General features: G+C 43.9%; 1 protein-coding gene across 2 annotated transcripts in view; it reads left to right on the forward strand.

The window, feature by feature from the left end:
- Positions 1-20,502, forward strand: part of LOC142765405 (uncharacterized) — a 145,927-nt gene extending 125,425 nt beyond the window's left edge. For both annotated transcript variants that reach the window (XM_075866337.1, XM_075866343.1), the window contains one exon: positions 20,165-20,502. The gene's annotated coding sequence lies outside the window, so the exon portion shown is untranslated. The remainder of the gene's footprint in view (positions 1-20,164) is intronic.
- The last annotated feature ends 1,185 nt before the right edge of the window (positions 20,503-21,687 follow it).

Genomic DNA, 21,687 nt, shown 5'->3' on the forward strand with positions numbered 1-21,687 from the left:
GCAACACCCAGCGATTGCTGGATCTCCTGGCGTACGACGTCCGCGATGGATTCCATGGGAGGCTGCGCTGAAGGAAGTAATTTTCGCAGCTCTTCTTGCACGATCGCTCGGATCGTCTCACGCAAGTCAGTGGTTCCAAGTCCTTGAATGGCGGCGTAACTTGTAGACGAGAAGCTACGCTTATATTGCCACGTGCGCACCTAGAGCGTCTTCTCTATCGTAGATGCTTCCGAAATAAATTCAACGACCGTCTTTGGCGGTTATCTGATCAGCCCGGCGAAGAGTTCCTGCTTTATTCCTCGCATGAGCAGACGGACATTCTTCTCCTCGGACATGTCGGAGTCAGCGTGGCGGAAAAGTTTTATCGTGTCTTCCGTGAATAGCGCCACGTTTCCGTGTGACATCTGCATGCGGGTTTCGAGAAGAGCCGCGGCCTTCTCTTTGCGCACCACACTTGTGAAAGTAGTGAGGAACCTGGCGCGAAAGACGTCCCACGCTGTAAGGCTTCACTCTTGATTCTCGAACCAGATCCGAGCAGCTTCTTCTAAGGCGAAATACACATGCCGTAGCTTGTCATCGTCTGTCCAGTCATTGAAGGCGGCGACGGAGTCGAACCTTTTGATCCTGCTTTCCGGGACTTCCAGTGGCAAACCGCGGAAAGTTGGCGGCTTTTTGGGTTGTCGGAGCAGGTGTGGTGCAGGCTGCACGGGGGCGGTCATGGTTGCAGTAGTTGATGTCGCTATCCGGGTCTGCCTGGCTGCTTCAGGAAGGGGCCCGTACTCTGGTTGTAGTCCCCTTTGCCGGCGGCTTGTTCGCTGTTAAGGGTTAGCGTCCGTGTCTTCTTTGCCACTTGGGCTGGGGTCGCGGCTTGAAGGGGGCGCCCGGAATATCAAAGAAGCAGCACCTCCACCAGATGTCACAGGGTCGTGACGTGGCTGAAGACAGGAGACATTGTGTTTGAATTTAACTGTTTATTTAGATGAACCTGTGCCCGGTAAACGGAAATTCTGATTACAGTATCAGTCTTGAACTGATAGCGGCGAACGGAGCATCGCCCGTCGATCAACTACTCACAAGCGGCGAAGTGCGTCGGCATTTATACTCTTGCCAACGAATGTTCTAGCATTATCACTGGTGGTGGCGTATGTTCCAGAATAATCTGTACAGTTCGCTGAGTGGGCGTGATCTTATCGAAATCATCTACTAAAGTCCGGAAGCTTCTCGAAAACTGCAGGCACGGTTTGCGCTGAGAATTGTGTAGTGTTTCGGGGCGATAACAAACCTTGAGAAGTAGAACGTGGCAATATACGCGTACATTGCCTCATAATCACTACGTATTTTAGCATTGTGGTTTTGTTTCTAATGAACTTAAATAATGAAAAACTTACTCCACTTGGACCAGGCACGAGACTTGCGGGTCTAAGTGATGGCGGAGACTAAGAAGAAGGTAGCGCTGCAGTGTTGACTGACATAGACACACGAACACGTGTACTATCAGCGTCAGATGAAACCCCAGCAGCGGCAGGCCTTCGCGATGGTATATTGCCCGCGATCCACTCATTATCATGAACAGGCACGAATAAAAGCGCAGAGAGGCCAAACACGGTGCGTGCGCCTGTCAATGGTGATTACTGGACGGCCTTGACTATACTATCTGAAAGGCCTGCTGCTGTTCAAGTTTCTTTGGACGCTGATTGTACGCTGATTGTACACTTTACAGTAGTCAAATGTTTTGCCAGATAGTAGCATGCTCGGTTGAAGTCTTAGGGCTTTCGGGGCTTAATGGGGGTGGAGACTGAAAAAAGTTCAGTGCGTCAATTTTTCCAGATATTGATCGTCGACATTAGGAATCTGCCTGCTTAATTTAGCCATCATATAAAAATTGTAGTCAAGAACGGTGTCGTTTCTTCGGCACATTTCCTCGGAAGGTTAGATCTAGCACAAAGCTTCATGTTTTGTTTTTACTTGTATGTGAAAATATAATTATTGGCACCGAACATTCAGTGAGTAGTACATTAATGAAAACCTGACAAACAGACTATGTAGAATTTTTCAATAATTCACTCGGAAGTGCAAGCCCACATTTCTCATTTTTTCCTTTCTGTAATTGTTTTCCGCTGACTGACCATGGTTGGGTTGTCAATATGCAATGGCACTTTGTGGGTTTTGGGGACCGTCATTTCAATTTTCCCGATTGCCTGGTAGGGCCCTTAGTTTTTAAATATTTGCATGAGCCCTCTCCTCATTGTTTGCATGGTTGCTTTTATTTAGTGATTTCACCGATACGACGTCGAAATGGTATTGGTTTGTCTTGAATAAACACTAATTTTTCTAATTGAAGCACGTACGTTTTGAGTCAACGAGTGAGCTATGGTGATTTCATTTGATACACGTAATGTTGGTCAAACTGAGTGAGCGATACCACTGTTCCATTTAACAAAGTGTTTTAAATCACGACTGCTTTGCAGGACACATGGTGATTTAAACATTTTAAAAATAGCTAAAATCTTGATGTTTTTTCGCAGGAAGTTGCAATCCAAATATAAGACACACTTGCTTCATTTTATTAGGCAGAAAAGTATCTATGGATGCATATCTAAAAAATTATTGGTGTTTTTTTCTGTTGTACTGTCCAATTGAACAATGCAAAACTTTTTGGTGATTTTAGCAGTAAAACTAACACAAACTAGACAACATCTACTGCAACGTGGACTTGCACCTAAGATTTGGCTGGTGTACAGTGGGACCAAACTGCAAGATTAAAAATTTCATGTGAAAACGAGGTAGCAGAAAAACAAAACCAGGGTTGTGGAGCACTCCGGTGTCTTTTTAGCCACAAAGCACGGTGTCGCTGACATCGCTTTCACTTCTTTCCGCACTGTACAAATGTCAACACTTTTACACGGGAAGAGCCTGGCTGCAACAACAGTAGACGCAAGTGATTTCCGCAATGCAAGAAAGTAATGTAATCATCTACTGGTGGAAAACATCTTAATATGTTTCCATAACGGCTGTTGAAAGCGTTTGCACATCGTTAACCGAGGAATAGAGTGTTTGCGAGAGGCTTCATTTTTAATATCAGCCTTCGCACAAGAAGACAGGTAGGCTCATTTTCCCAATTGTCACAACGCTGGCGTACTCGGTGAATGCAGCTCTTCGGGCACCCATATATAAAATCAGCGGGTTGGTACTGAACTGCAGGTAATCTCGTGTGTGCATTCTTTTTCTGTACACAGAGAAACTCAAACGTCTTTCCACCCCCGCTTTTTCGTTTCACTAAAGCATCCAGTGAAAAAGAAGTGTGTTATTTTTTGCCTTTCCATGGCGAATGGCAATGCTGGCGCGATCAAGTTTGTGTTTGCCAGAAAATTCTCGACGCTAGACTCAATGATTGCACAAAAGATGTCACCTACGTATCTAAAAAGCCTTTTGGTGGCTCGGCAAGTGTGTCTAAGACTTGTGTTTGTATGTGCCCGATCATGAAGTTTGCTGCTGTAGCTGAAATAGCAGTTTCCATGACAGTTTACTTGCTTCTTTCTAGAAATCATCTCCGAAAGAAAAATTCGTTGCGTTGACGCATAACTACACTAAACAGCACATTTCGTCTGTTCTGAGGCTTGTCCTTTCGTGGAGGTTCTTATGTCTATCCAGGGTGGTTCGGGTAGCTGAGACGTGAGGGTATGGGTTCACTACATCGAGTAAAGCGAAGCGGTCATCATCGCAGGACGTCACCTGTGACTTACGCTGAAGAAAATTGGTGGCATTTCTCACAAGCGTGGTTCTCTTCTACATTTGCATTCTGTGCCAACATCTACACAGGGCATGGTCCTGCGTACATGTTGGCACAGCATGCAGAGGCGGAATGTTTTTATGTGAACTATCGGGCGTAACGGTATTCCAGTTTGTGCATCTTTGGTATGTCATAGGATTCAGCTGGCTCAACGTTTCTGCATATCAGGTGTGAGTGGGGCTCACTTGATTCTGGGTCACCATTGAAAATCTCAAGCAATTGTTTTTTTAGCTCCCGTTGAATCTTGGAGCGGCACCTTTCGTGAGTTGCACGCAATCAGTGGTTTTCAGACTCCTCTTTGTTTTGTCTTCATACGATTTTCGATCAGCTATAAAAATTGAATTATCTTGTCTGCAGGTAAAATGGTGATTTGTGAGTCTTTTTCAAAGTTCGTGAAGTGAGGCTTCTTTGACTTTCGTTCGCTATTTTCCCGATCGTACTGGTAGCCTTGAGAGGATTTCTGTGGCTTTAAGTACTACGTTGTATCTTACCTCACTGTCAAGGTGTTCAATGCCATCTGCAACAGGTGAAATGATCTGTGGAAGAGCTCGGGGTGTTGTAATAAAATTGTGTCCTTCAGAAGAACGCCAGCCTCGTGCACTGATAGTACAATTTGTGAGAAAGTGACAATGTTTCTGGTGGTTTCGCTGTAATTCTGAGGCTTTTAGCTTTTCTTTAGCACTGTGAGTTTGTTATATTAGAGATGTTTGTTTGTTTTGGTCAGTGGTTGTGGTGACGTTTCTTGCGGTGTTTCTTTTTTGTGTATAGAGACACTAGAATATATCGGGCATCTGGTAGTCTAGTTCCCTAATCAGGAAGCATAAGTCCACCTCCTTCCTCCTACATCACCTTCAGGAAAAAAGAACTGAACTTGTAATAACTTAGAATCATTAAGTTTTATCTCTGCAGCCGAACATTTACACAGTGATTTAGTTTCGCTAACAAGGTGCACATTTTCGTAGTCTTCATGAAGAATTCGTTAGCTTCAGGAGCTTGTGAATCCGATAGACCACGTGACGCAGAAGTGGGGCCAAGAGACTACTTCACCTTCAATAACATTCAAAACAGAGTATTCGCTGACCGAATATGCCTATACCACAATGACTGCTGACAGTGTTGTGAAATGGTACTTTAGGCTGATGACTGGGCTGTGCATGCTTCAAGATTCTATGGTGAGAACGACATCCTTGGATCAGTGCCATATGATAAGGAGTTGCAGAAGCTGTCAGTCAATCAGTTAACATTCTTGGTGTGCAAACTGGAGAAAGCTATATATATACTCATGAAGCTCTGTAAATTTCTTCGCCTTCCCGAGATGCATTCCATGTCAGCTTCAAACCCTATATCCATATTATCACTGCTGAACAATGGCATAAAGAGGAACTGCAAGCACTTTTTGCATCTATCTCTCTATCTATCTTTCTATCTATCTATCTATCTATCTATCTACCTATCTATGAATCCCCCTACGTCTGTGTGGTCTCGTGATCACCCCATAGCTTCAGATAAACTAAAATAGCTTGGAAGGGTAGGAAGCATTGATGAATAAGACTCTCTGCTGATTACACAAAGAATTTCAAGATCCTGTCGCGCACGTCATTAAACGCTTTCCAGCTGACAGTGGCACATACTTGGTGAAATGTACGTGCCACTTGTATCGGGGTATTCGCCACAGGTGTTTGACGCTTCTTATCTACCCAGAAACGGTGATAACGCGCAAGGGTAATTTTAACGCATGAAAGTAAAAAAGCTGACATTGGAAGAAATGAATCTACAAATGTAAACACAAAATGTCAAGCTCCCAGGAAGCATCAAACCCGGCATTCTGCACGGCAAGCAAGTGTAGACCCTTTTCAATAATACGCCATATGACAGTGAGCTTTTCGTCAGTTTCACTTCGCAAAGGAGCGCCGGATAGCTAGCGCCATCATAAGGGCATGGAAAGCGAGCCGTCAAATGCGTGAGTGCTGTGATATTTGTGTTGGCAGCTAGTTGTCTTTATCATACGCTGCACTCGCACCGTATTCTAGCTTGAACGAGCTTCTAATAGTCTCCGATAAACATTTCCAGCTACTTCTGCTGCACAGTGAGCAATATTATGTACCCTTGAGTGGGTTCGATGAGCAGTTTGGCTTGTTATGACTGGCAATACAAAGATCCGGCCTGCAAGAAACTATTATCGGGGCGCCCTCCCGACGTTTTCCGCGTCCTGCATGAACGCAAAACATGTCTGTGCACTGCAAGAAATGCGCATTAGCATCGATTAGACACATATTCCGCGTTATCTGCTGTGGTGCCCTCACAATGGCGGCAGACTGTAGTTTACGTCCGCGGCACCAGGGGCGCCCATTTTCGAAAAGGGCCGAAGGCAGCAGGTAATGAAGAGGTAATAAGCCTTTGTAGCACTTATTACATTGTACGAATTTTTCAGGGGTCAGTCACCAGATATTTACTATTTCGTGCGTATGTGTGTGTTTGGTTCTTTGTGTTTTTTATCTGTTGCCGACCTGTGGGGATGGAGCATTTACATTGAACATGCAAATTTTTGTAGTAGAGCTTACTCTTTCTCTTTTTGTAGGGCAGAGATTGTGTTTTGCAATTATCGAGGTAGACAAGTCTCAAGGGCAATTGGTGTGAAAAGACATGGTTAAAAAGGCTGTAAAGTGTTCAGGATGCGTGGTGGGTTTGAAAATAGACACAAGTGCAGAAATGAATGAACAGAAGGTTTACGCGAAGTGTAAGCAATGTGAGATAGAGGAAAAATACAGAAACTGACGGTTGCCCAGAGTGAACAGCTGATGAGAATCACTGAGCTGGATGGAGACTGCATTGGCGACAGAGCATGAAGAAACGAGGGCAATGGGAGAAAGGCTGCAGTCCACCGAGGAAGCACTAGCCAAGATGAAAAAAAAGAGTGGCCGACGGAGAGAACAAGAGGGCACCGGCAATCAAAACGGCAGAGAAGAAAGAGCAAGCAAGTTTTGAAAGAACAGGTTCAGCCAGTTCAATTGTCGCAGGGCCCAGCTTCAACGAAGTAGTGGTGAGCCTGGGAGGGGACAAACAGCTGGCGTCACAGGTGCAAGTAACTCTCAGGTTTAGGATGCTCCAGCTGAAAGTCACAGCATGTGATAATTGCCGGGGACTCGAATTTAAATCGATGCGCAGAAGCAATCAAAAAGAGGGTAGGAGGTGACAAAAGGGTTGCAGTAGGGACGTTCCGAAGACACAAACTGGAAGCAGTAAGAAGTAAGCGAGCGCAAAATTCAAAACTACAGCTGATAGACGAAACCTCGTTATAAATTCAGGTGCTTTGAATAATGTCTCGAATGAAGGTATGTCAGGACCAGGAACCACACTGGCGAAAGGGGTTGATGACATGCGCGCCACATCTCCTGAGGTACAGGTAGTGATATGCACGATACCGGAGGTACCAGTGCGTGACGGAACCTTCAAAGAGCGGTTGTCAACGCAATCCAAGAGATATGGCGGATGAAATGAGATAAATGCTTTGAAATGGTGGAAAGAAACAGAGAGGTGCATCGGTGGGTTGGTTTTCAACGAGACAGCATTCACTTCGATGGGCGGCTAGGTCATGAGGTGGCTTGGCTAGTTTCAGTACGCGCAGTAGCTTTTTTGGTGGGCATGTGGGTTCTTCGGTGTGCAGGACAGCTAGTAACGAGGAAAACAACCAGGGCGACTCTTTGACAGGTGGTATAGACAGATACAATTCCAAAGTGGTACCAGTATCTAAGTTAGGTAGAGTCCGGGGCAGAAATAGACGTAGTCACGATGGTGGTGGTGAAAAACATTTCATTCAGAAAAAGTCTACTAGAGAGTGCCGACGGGGCGCATCGGCGTGCTAGAGAGGCCAGACCCTATTCTGGGACGCCAGTGAAGCTGGAAGCTGCCCGTGCGCGCTCCACCAAGGAGCGTTGCGCAGCCAAGGTAGAGCAGCCAAGCAGGTGCTACTCCCAAGCCTCTCTAGCCGGGATAGGGCAGTGAACGTGGGAAGGAGACAAGATGAGCAACTACAGAAAAACTTTTATTCAGAAAGGCAAATAGAAATAGCTACTAAACAAATTGAGAAAGTAATCACTTAGGATAATAAAACAGTGTGGACATGCACGATTATAATTAGGCTCTTTGAGCTAGAACTTGCTAAGACACGTGACAAGTCACTCCAGAAAAGAAGACACCAGTTCAAAAGTGGGTGGGATGAGGAAGGTAAAGAAGCCATAGCAAAACGTCAGGAAGCCTCTATGGAACACAGACATGCTTGGCAGCGGGGTGAACTGACAGATGATGTTGAAAAAAAGGAAAATCGTTCTAAGCTGTAGTAGGAATGCATCGCTTCTGATCGATCAAAGATCAGAAGAAAAGTAGCTCAGTGGCTGGCAGAAGTACATAAAACGATAGAAAGGCACCTGCAAAGTTTTGGAACCATATGAACTCCCTAAGAATTGATACGAGCCTAGAGCAGAGGCATATAACTACAGCTCAATGTGCTAGACTAGAAGGGGACGAAGCGATTGAATATGTAAGAACAAGGGTGACAGAAAAATTTCAACAAAGAAGTGCTTCATGCACCACAATGAACAAGGATGAATCAAGGGGTGCAATGGCTCCATTTTCACAACGAGAGTAGGAAGGAGCTGAGAAGAGGGTTTCTAGTAGTACATGAACAGACCTAGATGACATTCCAATTATGCTGATAAAGACATTAGGTCTGAAGTCTAAGCAGGCTTTGAGACAGGCAGTGAGCAAAATAATAACCGATGGTGAAGTCCCCGATGACTGAAAACTTAGCAGGATGAGCATGATCTATTAAGGAAATGGGGACAAAGCAGATATAAACAACTTCCATCTATAATATAGAACGGAGACAGTCAAAAACTACATTCATCATTACACGTCCTATAATATTGACAACAGTGATCTACAGGCTGGCGATGCAGATTATAAAGGAAAGACTTGAGGCATGAATAGAGGATGATGGGGTACGGGGGGAACTGCACAATTGGTTTCGGAATCAACGGAGGTTGGAAGACAATCTGTTTTCACTGACGCAGTGCATCGAAATTGCAGGAAAGGAATACAGGTGCCTATGGCTAGTATTTTTGGGTATCGAAAGAGCGTATGATAGCGTAATTCAAGAGGACTTGTGGGGAATACTGGATACTGTAGGTGTGGGCGATGGATTTACTAATATTTAAAGATTATCTATAAAGGTAACAAGGCAGGTATAATGTGGGAAAAACATGTGTTCAATTACGCAGAGGTAAAATTGGGGCTTAGGCAGGGGTGTCCTTTGTCACCCTTGTTATTCACGATGTAGCTACAAGAATTACAGGCCAACTTAGAAGGAAGTGGACTGGGCTTCAAGCTCTCTTTCTTTGAACAAGAAAAACTTATTGAACAGGCGCTACCAGCATGAATGTGCGCAGATGATAAAGTGCTAATGACGTACAACAAGGAAAATTTGCAGACATTAGTGGACATTTGTGGTGATAAAAGAGATAAGTTAGATTTCATAATCCGTAAGAAAAAATCAGCAGTCATGATTTGTAATCTTAATGAAGGTAATGAGTTGAGAATACAGGAGGTCCCACTAGAGATAACAAATAAATACAAATATCTGGGCGTATGGAAAAGCAATCGGACCTAGTACCTAAGGGAACACGAAATATACTTGAAGACTAAAGGTAGAAGGAATGCAGCGGTGATGAAAAACAGGACACTGTGGAATTGCAACAGGTGTGATGTTGTGGGAGGACTATGGAAAGGGGTCATGGTTCCTGGTCTGACGTTCGGCAATGTGGTCTTGTGCATGATATCAGATCTTCAAGCAAGATTAGAAATTCAGCAACGTGGAATAGGTAGGCTTGCCTTAGGGGCCCACGGGAATACACCAAAGCAGGGAGTACAAGGTGATATGGAATGGACATTGTTTGAGGGCAGGGAGGCTGGTAGCAAGATTGAATTTGAAAAGTGATTGAGAGAAACTGGAGAGGAGCGTTGGGCTATGAAGGTATTCAGCTACTTGTACATGAAGAATGTTGATACGTAATGGAGGAATAGAACCAGAAAATTGAGTAATAATTTTTTAGAATACAGCAGGGGTCAGACAAAAAAATGATCGATAAAAAGAAGGTGATGGAAGTTGAGACCGATAAGTGGAGAATTGGCATGATTAAAAAGTCCGCACTAGAGATCTATCAAACTCTTAAGCCGGAAACTGCCAAGGAAGGGCTCTATGATAATACTCGGGGTGAGTTTTTAATGTTTCAGGCCAGGACTGGAGTATTGCGATTCAAGACATATCGGGCCAAATACGAAGAGGTAGACACGGTATGCAGTGCTTGCGGAGAGGAAGGGGAAACTGCCAAACACTTGATAATGTTCTGTAAAAGACTTCACTCTATATTTCAGGATGATGCCACAGTGTTTTTCAAAGCATTGGAGTTTAGGGAGCGGCAGGGCGAAAAACTTTAGGTGGGTTGAATTAACTAGATGGAGGATATATGATTGGTGGCTAAACTGAAGGCACGAGTGAAAATTAAACCTTTCACTGCAAAGTACGAGTCCTCAACCTCACTATTTCAAGGAATAAAATAGATCTAGCTTTTGGCTCACTAAATTATACAGCTTGGTTGCGTTAGGCACACTCCGATCTATAGGGTACAGCCTTATAAATCCAACCATTCATTGTCTATTTTACTACACCAAGGCTAGGTCTGACAACAGCTTAAAAACTAATATTTGTGAAGCATCAATTAATGATGCGGTGAAAATTACCACAAGATTGACGCACAGCAAACAACCAGCTCTTCTACGTCATTTGATTTATCTGCGCTTTAAAGATTACGATGTAGTAGTACTAGCAATGCCGAGTCTAGCAGCGAGGACTTTCAGTCCTGTCACAAGGTGGTCTGGTATTCTCGAAGGGAGAAGTACTGAATACGTGTATTCTCACTGTTGTCCTCCTTGTTAAGAGTGGGGCACCAATTGTACGTTTCCGGGCGGCTATACACAACTTTAGACGACTATCCACTGAAACTCAATAGCTTCCGAGGCTACTGCATCTTCACTGTACCAGGAGGCACAATGCCGACATCGTGGCTGCTGTGATAGATTACACAGTTTCTCACTTTCTTAAGAAAACCTAAACGCTTGCTTTCTGCATGCTGCTATCTTTTCCGTCACATGGCCTACCCGAAAGATCAATAGATAGGCTCACCCTCAAAATTCCACAGGTTGCAAAGGCGACGCGCAAGTGAGTCGAACTTGAAGCTTTAGGTATTGATAGCAGGTCTTTTCACCCTACAAAACCAAAAATACACAAATACCAAATAATGGTGGCATTACTTTGATAACACCGTGAACGGTCTTCAGTTACCGGTTAATCAACCTCTCGCCATTTTTGTATTTTGGTGAGTGAACGCTCCGGCGTTATTGTTCGCACTTCTGTGAGCTTTCAAATAACATGAGCTATGCTCTGATAATCTACTCTGCATTATTAGGAAGTTTTTCAAGGTTTTGTAAAAGGTAACATCAAACCAACTAGACAAGTTTTTCACAGCCCGAAAAACGCATGTTAAAAACAATACTGGTACATATAAGAAAAGTCGACTGAGACAGCGTTAATTATATCGAGAAAAAACTAAAATAAATTTAGGAAGATACCATAACCCATGGGTACGTTTATGGACACAGAGAAAGCTTTTCATCTAGGAAATCACGATATATTGGTGCAATAACTTGACAAGTATGGTATTCCAGGAGCACCACTAGGCCTCATTAGCACGTATTTCACAAACCGGCTACATGTAAATATGAACCCCATGACATTATCCTAAAAAATAATTAACAGAGTGATTCCCCAGGGATTGTTTCATTTGAGGCCCTTTTCTTTTTTTAGATTACATAAATTATTTACCTGATTATATCTCAGAAGACTACAATTTTTACACAGGTGATACCAATATCTTTCTCACAGCTGAAACAGAGGCAAAATTTTACAAAAACAGTAACGATGTCCTGGTAGAGCTATCTAACTGGCTCCAAGCAAATAATGTTCTGGCAAGCACAGCAAAAAAATTAACTATATAATATTCACAGCAAAAACACTCGAATAATTAACACTACGCTGTTGAATTTCAATAGTTCTACCTTGCAGCCAGTTATTCACATGAAGTTTATCGGTTCCCGCAGGGGCGTCTACGCAAACAAGCGTTTAGTGTGTAACGAAACAACGGATCTGAGCTAATGGGGGTGTTTTAGAAGGACTAGAGAGACCACAGAACCGATACTTCTTCGGTTTATTGTTGACAGAACAGGAATAAAAAATATGCAGAGCGTGCCCCTGGCTACTTCTTCTTCCCAGCCTCCAAGCTCCATCTTCAATCTGTTTTCTACATCTTCCCGTCAGCCAGATTCAACCAAAGCAACCTTCGAGCGAATACAATAGTTGAATCTGCCTCTTGACTAATTTTCCTTCAGGTGTATGAAGCAACTATGCTCTCACTAGTCCATCTTTGCCTGGAAAATCTCTTCGACCTTGCAGATATTCCACTGAGTTCTTTTTCGCGCTTCTCCAAGCAGAAGTACATCTCCTTCTTATACGTTTGCGTGACGCTCTGTTTTTCTGCTGGCACACTTAAGCTCCCTCAGGTACTTCTTTTTCCATCTGGTCCACCATGTTATCAATGCCTGTTTTCTTGCACTCCAGTAATTCAGCAAACTGTATTCTTCGAGCCTGTTTTCTTCCTGCTTGTTGATTGCTTGTCTGCCTCCTATAACGTCCGCCGGTGTGATGGGTTGTGGCTCGTTAGGATCGTCATACACATAAGTAAGAGGCCGGTTGTTAAGTACTCCTTCTGCTTCAACAACCACAGTCCATAGCTCTTCTTCATCCAAAAGTCAAGCACCTATAGTTTTTGCCGAGGATGTCTTAAACCTTCTGATCAGTCCTTCATAAAATCCTCCCCACCATGGAGCTAACTCTACAATAAACTTCCATTTTATTTTCAGGTTACTGGTATACTGTTGAACCCTTTCATCTTCCATCCTTAATATCTTGCTGATCTCTTTCTCAGATTTTTTGAATGCTCTTGCATTATCACTGCAAATAGTTGTACACAATCCTCTTCTAGCTACGAATCTTCGGAATGCTTGTATAAACGCTTCTGATGACATCCTCTTGACCAACTCCAGTTGTATGGCTCTTATTACTGCACACGTAAATATCACAATGTAAAACTTTGTGATTTTTTTCGCCTTTCTCCTCTCGAGCAATTAGCGGTCCAGCAAAGTCTATACCAACTGTGTCGAATGGCCTCGTCTGTGTTATCCTGTCAGCTAATAGTGGTGGAATTTCTTGTGCCATTGGTCTGGAATTGAATCTTCTACATGTGATGCATTTCTTTATCACATATTTCACCATCTGTCGGGCACGCACAATCCAAAACTTCGTTCTTTGATGTGTCAATGTTGCCACAACGCAACCGTGAATTGTCACTTGATGCGCGTTAAGAACTAGGAGTTCTGAAAAGTGACTTTCTCTTGGTAAAATAATAAGATGCTTCTCATTAAAGCTCAAATCACTCCACTGAAGCCTCCCTTTTACTGTTAGGACATCTTGATGATCTTCGAAGATGTTCGTGCCGTACAGATTCATATTGTCTTTTATTCATGTCACTGCATTTTGTAGCGTTTACTCCTCCTGCTTTATCAGCACAAACTCTGCCTTGTCCAATTCTTCTCCTGTCAGCGAACCTGTTTTCCTTTATTTTTGTTGGTTCTCTATATAACGCGTCACCCACGCAGTAACTTGTAACGCTTTCTTGTATGATCCAAACCTGCCCACATCCATTATCTTTTCTTCACTCGTGGTGGTAGTTAAGCTTGCCACGGTCTTTTCTTCGTCTTTGTTGTCATCACTGTTCGATTCTTGCGTGATGTCATAATCAGGCCTTTGTTTTTCATTCTTAATCCACGTGAGGCCTTTCCACCATAATTTACTACCCAGCAAATGTTTCATCTTCATCCCCCTTGTCATAAATCCACAGGAATTTCATCACTTGTAACATAACCCCCATCGACTCTCATTGGACTTGCTCTCAATTTCTGCTGCGCGGTTGCGAACAAACAGATCTTTCGCCTTGTTAGACTTTATCCAGCATAATACAATTTGAGAGTCAGTCTAGAATTTCACCATTGTTAGTTTCCTAATGAAATTCTCAGTTATATGACTGGCCAATCTGAGTGATATTGTGGCTGCCAACAACTCCAATCTTGCTAGTGTAATCTTTTTGATTGGTGCGACTCTACCCTTTGCAATGATTAAATTGGCTTCATTGCTTCCATCGGAGTATTTTGTTACAATGTATGCTGCTGCTCCATACGCCATCGGACTCTCATCGGAGAACACGTGTAGAGTCGATGCTTTCACTTCAGCTTGCCTGTTGTAATAACATCTGTTAACAGTCATCTAAGCGCTGAAGCTCCTAGGACCAGTCCTTCCAAGCTGATCTATGCTGGATTGGTAATGGGCCATCCCGTTTGAGTTTAACCATCCAAAATTTTCGCAGTAATACTTTTGCTCTTACTGAAATTGGTGTCAAAAAACCTAAAGGGTCATATAGCTTTGCCGTGGCCTGCAAAACCTGCCTTTTTGAGAGTTGTCTCATGTGCTTGTAATTTCGCCATGTAGTGTCGGGAAAGCTCAACACGTCGTCTACAAAATTTCATTTCAGTCCCAAAATCTTGATTTGTCCCTCTTTTCTTATCCCTCGATCCAGATCCTCTCCTTCTTCATGAAAGAGTTTTCTTAGCTTGGCGTCATTTGAAATCCATTTTCTTAAATTTATTCCCGCATTGCGAAAAATATCTCGTGCTTCTTTGTATATCTTTGTCGAATTCGAGTATTCGTCGGCTCCTACGCCATCGACCTAGATTCCTTTCCGGAGTTGCGCCACAACTGCAGGATATTTTTCTTCAAATTTATCCAAAGTATATGAATTGTGGCCGCTAGAAGAAAGCTACTTGGTGTAGTTCCGAAAGTAACCCTCGTCATCCTCCACGTTTTTATCCTCGGGGTTGGCATATCTTCGCTGGGTATTCTTTCCCACCACATAAATCGCAGTGCGTCTCGGTCATTTTCATGTATATTGATCTGCAAGAATGCTTTTTTTATGTTGGCTGACATAGTGATCTTGTGATGTCGAAAGTTCATCAGCAAGCTTGTTATGTCGGGGTTTAGGTTTGGCCCCTTTTTCAAACTGTCATTCAAGGATTCACCTGGATTCTGGCTTGATGATGCGTCAAAGACGAGCCGTATTTTTGTCGTTGTTCGGTCCTTCCTAATTACTGCTTGATGTGGCATGTAGTATACAAATTTGTTCTGGATATGAAATCCAGCATCTTCTTCGACGTTTTCTGCCATTTCTTGCTCGAAGTACACTCGAATAGCTTTGTCATAGGCTAGGATCTCATCTTTATCCTTGCATAATTTTTTGGTCACCTGGATAAGCCTCTTCTCTGCAATGGTGTTGTTGTCATCCAATGTCACGTTTTCCTTCCATGGTAGCCGCACTTGGTATCTTCCTGCTTTGAACTCCATTGTTTGTCGGACGTACTCTAGCACATGTTCATCGCTCACCTTTGTTGCTGGTTTCTCCTTGATGCCCATGTTTTCCAAATCCTAGAATCTCTGCAGTTCGTCCACAGTCGTGTCCGACTTGGCACTGACCTTGAGTACCATAACCGTCGATGATTTCATCGGCACACAATGAAGTCCTAGAGGACCTTGGACCATCCATCCCATAATTGTTTCTATTGCCATTACTTTTAGATGAATCTCGCAAATGCGACCAGTGATAACATTCTAGTAATAATTTGCTTTAATTATATAGAAGTTTTTATATATTTTTTCTTTGTCCGTCTTCTCGTTGTCATCCGCCAAACAAATTCCCACCGATCTTGCTCTTTCGTGTATTGTCAACAGTGGCGATGGTAGCAAGTCACAGGATATAACTTCTATCTCCAGTGCCTCAATCGTGACTGGCTCCGAGATGGGATCCTTCCTCACGCTGACCTCGACGACTTTCACGTCTAGTTCAATCTCTTCTTCTCCAAATAATCTTACAGTAATCCTTTCGGATCTTTTTACTTTGCAAGCTAGCTTTCTTGACAATCGTTTGAGGATGAATGTCCTCTGGCTCCCGTTGTCCAGAAGAATCCGTGCGTAGCATCCGCTGTCTTCTCCCGCTGTCCACGAAAAGGCTGTCTGCAGTAGTATGCACTTGTGTTCATCAGACTGCTGTGCGTGCATGTTGCAAGACTTGCTTTTGTCCAACCAGCCAGGTTGCGTGCTTTTACGCACTTGCTCAACATCACCGCTTTGCTGCTGTGCTGACTTTCCTGCAGGCGTACGCAGTAGACACATGGATGTCGCGTGCCTTCCCTTGCATGTTTTGCAGCGTACGATTGCGCGGCATATCTTCGCCTGTGGTGAGGTCTGGTGCATCTGAAGCACCTTCGTTCCCCTTGCAAAACTTCTTTCTTCTGTTGCATACTAATGCTCCTTCTGCAATCTTCCGTGTAGTGTCCAGTCATCTCACAGAAGATGCTTTTCTTAATCAATATGCTTTGAAGTGTAGACGTTCTAGTCCGCCTCATACTGTGCGGTGACTGGGTCACGTCGAATATTTCCTCTCGAGTTTCTTCTCTGTTGCGTATACATATGTTGCAAAACTCCATAATTTCTTTCAAACTGCTTGTGCTGTCTCTTGACGCTGAGTCCGATTCCATAGTTGCTGGTGTGTTGCCGCCTTTCTCTATCTCCTTCATCTTCACTTCAATCTTCATATCCACCGGTAGCACAGATTTTAATAGAGGAGCTATCACTGTGGCGTAACTATCCATTTCCACTCCTGATGACTGCAATGCTCGTGTGTTCATTCGCAACTTTTGGAAGAGTTTCTTCAACCCATCTACATCTTTAGGACTCTTCACTGCTTCCAAGTTTGCAAACTTCTTTATGTAGGTCCCCCTTAAATTATCTTCTCGTCCTAAGGTTTCTTTCAGATGAGTGACTGCATGCTAGTAATTCTGATCAGAAAACTGCAAACCTTTTATGAGGGACCCAGCTTCCCTGCTCAGAGACTCCAGAAGGTAACTACATTTTTTATTCTTCGGCATGTTCACTCTGTTATGCACCGATGTCTTGAACTGATGCCAAAACCTTGGCCATGCTGTTTTTTTCCCATCAAACTTGATCATCTCAAGACGTGGCACCTAAACAAGCTCTTGCGTCTCCGAGATTTGGTTACTACCTTGCACTGAGCTTGCCTCTTCTGTGACTATTCTCGTAGTCAGTTGCGTCGCTTGTTCTAACTCGCGTAATTGCTCCTCTAGTTTTGTCGTTGCAGCGACGATCATCATCTAATAATGCAAAACTCTTTCAAATTCTGCCTCCACGTCGTCTTCTTCAATGAACAGTTCAATCTATTCGTTAACTTATCTTAGCGTCTGTGACACGCTTTTCATCTGGTTCAGAAGCGTCATAAGTTGCTCTCGATCGGCGTCTTCTTGTATCTTTTTATAGAGTTCGCTCGTAAGCGTCGTCACATTTGCTCGAAGCGTTTTCCACTTCTTTAGTAGGAGCTCTTTATTCATGCTTAAAACGTGTTGAAACAGCTCTTGCCTGTTTATATGCGTCGCCAACAGTCGTCGTTTGGGTCCTTCTCTTCACGGTTCGTCCTTGAGCCAGATGCCGCTGCTTCGTTCTTCAACCCGTTGTTGCAAATGGGGTTCAAGTCTGTGCGTCTGTCTTCAGACCATCCTGGTCAAGGCACCATGTTTCAGAAGGACCAGAGAGACCACAGAATCGATACGTCTTTAGTTTATTGTTGACAGAACAGGAATAAAAAAATATGCAAGGTGTGCCCCTGGCTACTTTTTCTTCCTCGCTTCCAAGCTCCATCTCCACTCTAATTTCTACAGGGGCGTTTCGACCTCTCTCACGCCTAGCCATACGTTGCAGAGCCGCGTCCGGGGAAAAATGAGATACTGAGTGTCGAGCCGATCCCGGGTGATTGGACCTTTAAAAGCCCCTGGACATACGCAACATACCCTTTTGGCCCTGGCCTCACGTAGGCGGGCACACCTGGACTGACCCACCTAGGGGAAATCGACAGTGACCTTTTCCTACTTTTCTCTCTCCTTTCTGTCTTCATCGTTCGTGCCATGCCTTTTTATTTTTTCTGTCTTTTTGTTTTTTCCTTTTTCTTCAGAATGTCCTGGCAGCGAAGGAATAACTGTGTGCTAACAGCCTACCTTGGTTTAGGCGCCTTGGTTTATGGTGGCATTGTACGACTGGCGTATGCATGTTTTTAGTTTCACAAACTTGCGTCCCCACGTTGGGCTCAATGGTGGGTGGTTACCAAAGCAGCTGAATGAAAATAAGACCGGCATGCATAGAGCATTCCTCCTACTTACGAATCGTACCGGCTTGAAGCGGGTACGCATGAATGACAAATTTTTTAAACCAGCCAACACAAACATTTCCCCACTGTCACATCACTCAGTCTGAGAAAACTGGAAAAATAGCCAGAACCGCATCTCCCTTTGTAGTTTCTAGGCGTCTTACTGAAGTTCTTTGGGCTCGATACAATGTAACCAAAATGGCTAGCGGAGAACTACTCCTCACAGTTTGGGAAAAAGAACAATTTGAAAAGCTAGATGGTGTCTCGAATTTCAGTGGCGCAGCGGTCATCGCAACGCCACACAGATCAATGAACACAACTCGTGCAGTGATATCTGACACAGACTTACTTGAACTCACCAAAACTGAACATGTGGAGGGGTGAAAGAGCTAAAATGTGACCATTGTATAGAGAATTATCATCAAAAAAAAACAACAAGAAAACACTAACGAAACACCTAATACTCACGGTTACGTCCAGTTTACTGCCAGAAACCATTCAAACAGTGTACACGAAGATCTCTCTCAGGCCAAACATACCATACCCCTGTCGTTTCTTCCATTGTCAGAGGTATGGCCATGGCTATGAAAGCTGTCGTAGTCGCCAGACTTGTGCGCAATATGGAGTCCTGGGAAACGTGTCTGAGAACTGCAAAGAGCAGCGACACTGCGTCAATTGTGACAGAAACCAGGTCGCGTATTCGCGTTACCGTCCACACTGAAAGAAAGAAAAGGAGATAATGAAACTAAAGGGGAAAAAACATTTCTTTTAAGGAAGCCGGAAACAGAGTCTCGCGCTTTAATGGCCGAACATGTGCTGATGCGCCAGGTCAGGGGGCACCACCACACCAGCACTCGTCACTCCCTCGGCCCGCGCTTAACGAGCGAGTGGTTGTGGCACCTGCCCCCAAGGCAGCTGTAGTCAAGTCTACTTCACCTTCTCGTGAACAGAGACCAGAGACTCCAAGGTCCTCAGGTCTCAAGGCCTCTCCTCACCATGCGCGGCTCAGAATTTGAACTACTAGCTCACACGTGCGTGCATCCAGTGCCCACGAGGGGGCGACGGACACATCGGTACCCTTGGAGACGAAAGAGCGGCGTGGCTCTTTGAAGCGCGCCAAGAAAACAAAAGAACAGATATTGGGGCTTGATGATGGCGCCGTTACTTGAAGTCAAACCTTCTGCCTAAACAGCCACTCTCTTTGTGTACACGCCGTACTACTTTTATTTCAACATAAATACTCAAATTAAACAACGGGATGACAGGCACCTTCTCAGGAACCTTGACGTCGTCGAACAACTTTTACACGAACCCTCACCGAAAGTGATGTGTGTACAGGAAACACACCTAAATCCAAAGCACCAACTTTCTTTGTAAATACGCTATTTTTCGATAGGGCCGTGATGCTGACATGACATCATATGAAGGTGTTGCCATCATGATGAATAAAGAGATTCCATGTACACACTTTCAACTCCTAACATCCCTTGAGACAGTGGCTGTTCGGGCTGAGCTTTTTGACAACTGATCACAATTTGTGCCCTTTACGTACCTGAGAGCTATTACCTAAAAACAAAACTTCCAGACCCTAATCTAGGAACTTCAGGAACCTTATGTTCTATTCGGAGACTTTAACGCGAATATCAAGCTATGGGGTGACTCTCGTTGTGAGGCCAGCGGTCGACTGATTGAACAGTTTCTTCTCTCTCGACGCGTATCTCCCAAATCAAAATGAAGCAACGTAATATAACCTCGCCAACAATACATATTCCTCCATAGACTTAATCATAGTATCTCCATCGCTTGTGCCTCTACTCCACTAGAAAGCCATCACTAATTCCTACGGAAGTGACTATTTTTCCGTTTTTTCCGTTTTTTGTGTTTTCAGCACACCTATATCAACTGGAGGCCCACCCCAGGTTCCGGAAATCCCATAAGCGAAGCCTACTTGGAACAGTTTTATACCATCCCTCAATTAGGTTGGCGTGACTTATGTGCTTGAAGCATGGTGCTTCTGTCAACTACTTCACAGCATTTGTGATGATGCAGCAACAAAATGTATCCCGCATACAAATAGACACACTGGAAAAAGACATGTGCCGTGGTGGAACTCTGAGTACCGAAAGTCGCGCAAGCAGCAAAACAAAGCATGGAAGTTGCTTCAGAACTAACCGACTGCCAAAAGTCTTGACAGACTTAAGCAAATAAAGTGTAAGGGCAGGAGAACGCGTCGGCAGGCCAGGATAGAAAGCTGGCAGAAGTTTTTCCGGAGATTCATTCATATACCCAGCAGGCTAAAGTCTGGAACATGTTTAGTAGAGTAGCAGGAAGACAAGTACACACACTCTCACTCGTAAACACACAGGGTGATACCATGGAAGTTCAGGCGAGCTTCCTCAGCACACACTTCAAACGGGTGTTCAGTTCATCACACTATACTAATGCTTTCTAAAAATATAGTACAAAAATAGAAAAGTAAAAACTTAAACACAAGTGTACAAGATATGAGGCGTACAACTAAGCTTTCAGCCTAGCTTTGCTTCAAACATCACTGAACTCCTGCAGTGATGCCGCCTCAGGTTCTGACCGTGTGGTGTATGAAATGCGGAAAAACCTAACAATCAAAACGCAAGAAACCTTTCTTCGTTTGTAGAGTGCTATCGGGTTCTCTGATGCTATCCCTACTTCCTGGAAAGAAGCTATTGTTATTCTAATCTTGAAAGAGGGCAAGAACTCTTCTTCTATTCGAGTTATAGGCCTATTGCACTTATAAGCTGCTCGTGCCAACTTTTCGAAAAAAATGACAAAGTGCCAGCATGTACTTTTTCCTCGAATTAAACAAGTTGATCGACCCATTTCTGTGCGGGTTTCGACAGGGTAGATCCAACACTGACTACTTGTTCGTGTCAAGGCACAGATCAGAGATGCTTTCGTTCATAAACAATATTTTCTGTGTTCGTCGATATGGGAAAGGCTTATGTTACATCAAGGCAATTTGGAATTTTCAAAGACCTGTCCCACATTCAGTTTCCGAGTGGGCAGCCTTCTTCCTGGAACATTTGTAGAAGGAACAGGAGTTCCGCAATGTGGTGTGCTCAGCAACATGCTTTTCATTATAAGATCAATCTCTTGCGCTTGTCCATCCTTGAAAATATGCTTTACTCCCCATACGTCGATGACGCCCACCTTGGTTTCAATTGTTATAATCCAGCCATGTGTGAGCGGCAGGTTCAGATTCGGTTTCACACAGTCTCCAACTGGGCAGAAGAAAACGGATTCCTACTGATTGCACAGAAAAGCACATGTGCCTTGTTCTCAAGAAAGAGAGTCATTCATTCTGAATCTGATATTCATTTGCATTGGCAACGTCTTGTTGTTTATTTTATTTTATTTATTTTTCAGATTTACTGC

Source organism: Rhipicephalus microplus, chromosome 6, assembly GCF_043290135.1.
Source record: "Rhipicephalus microplus isolate Deutch F79 chromosome 6, USDA_Rmic, whole genome shotgun sequence".
Taxonomy (NCBI): domain Eukaryota; kingdom Metazoa; phylum Arthropoda; class Arachnida; order Ixodida; family Ixodidae; genus Rhipicephalus; species Rhipicephalus microplus.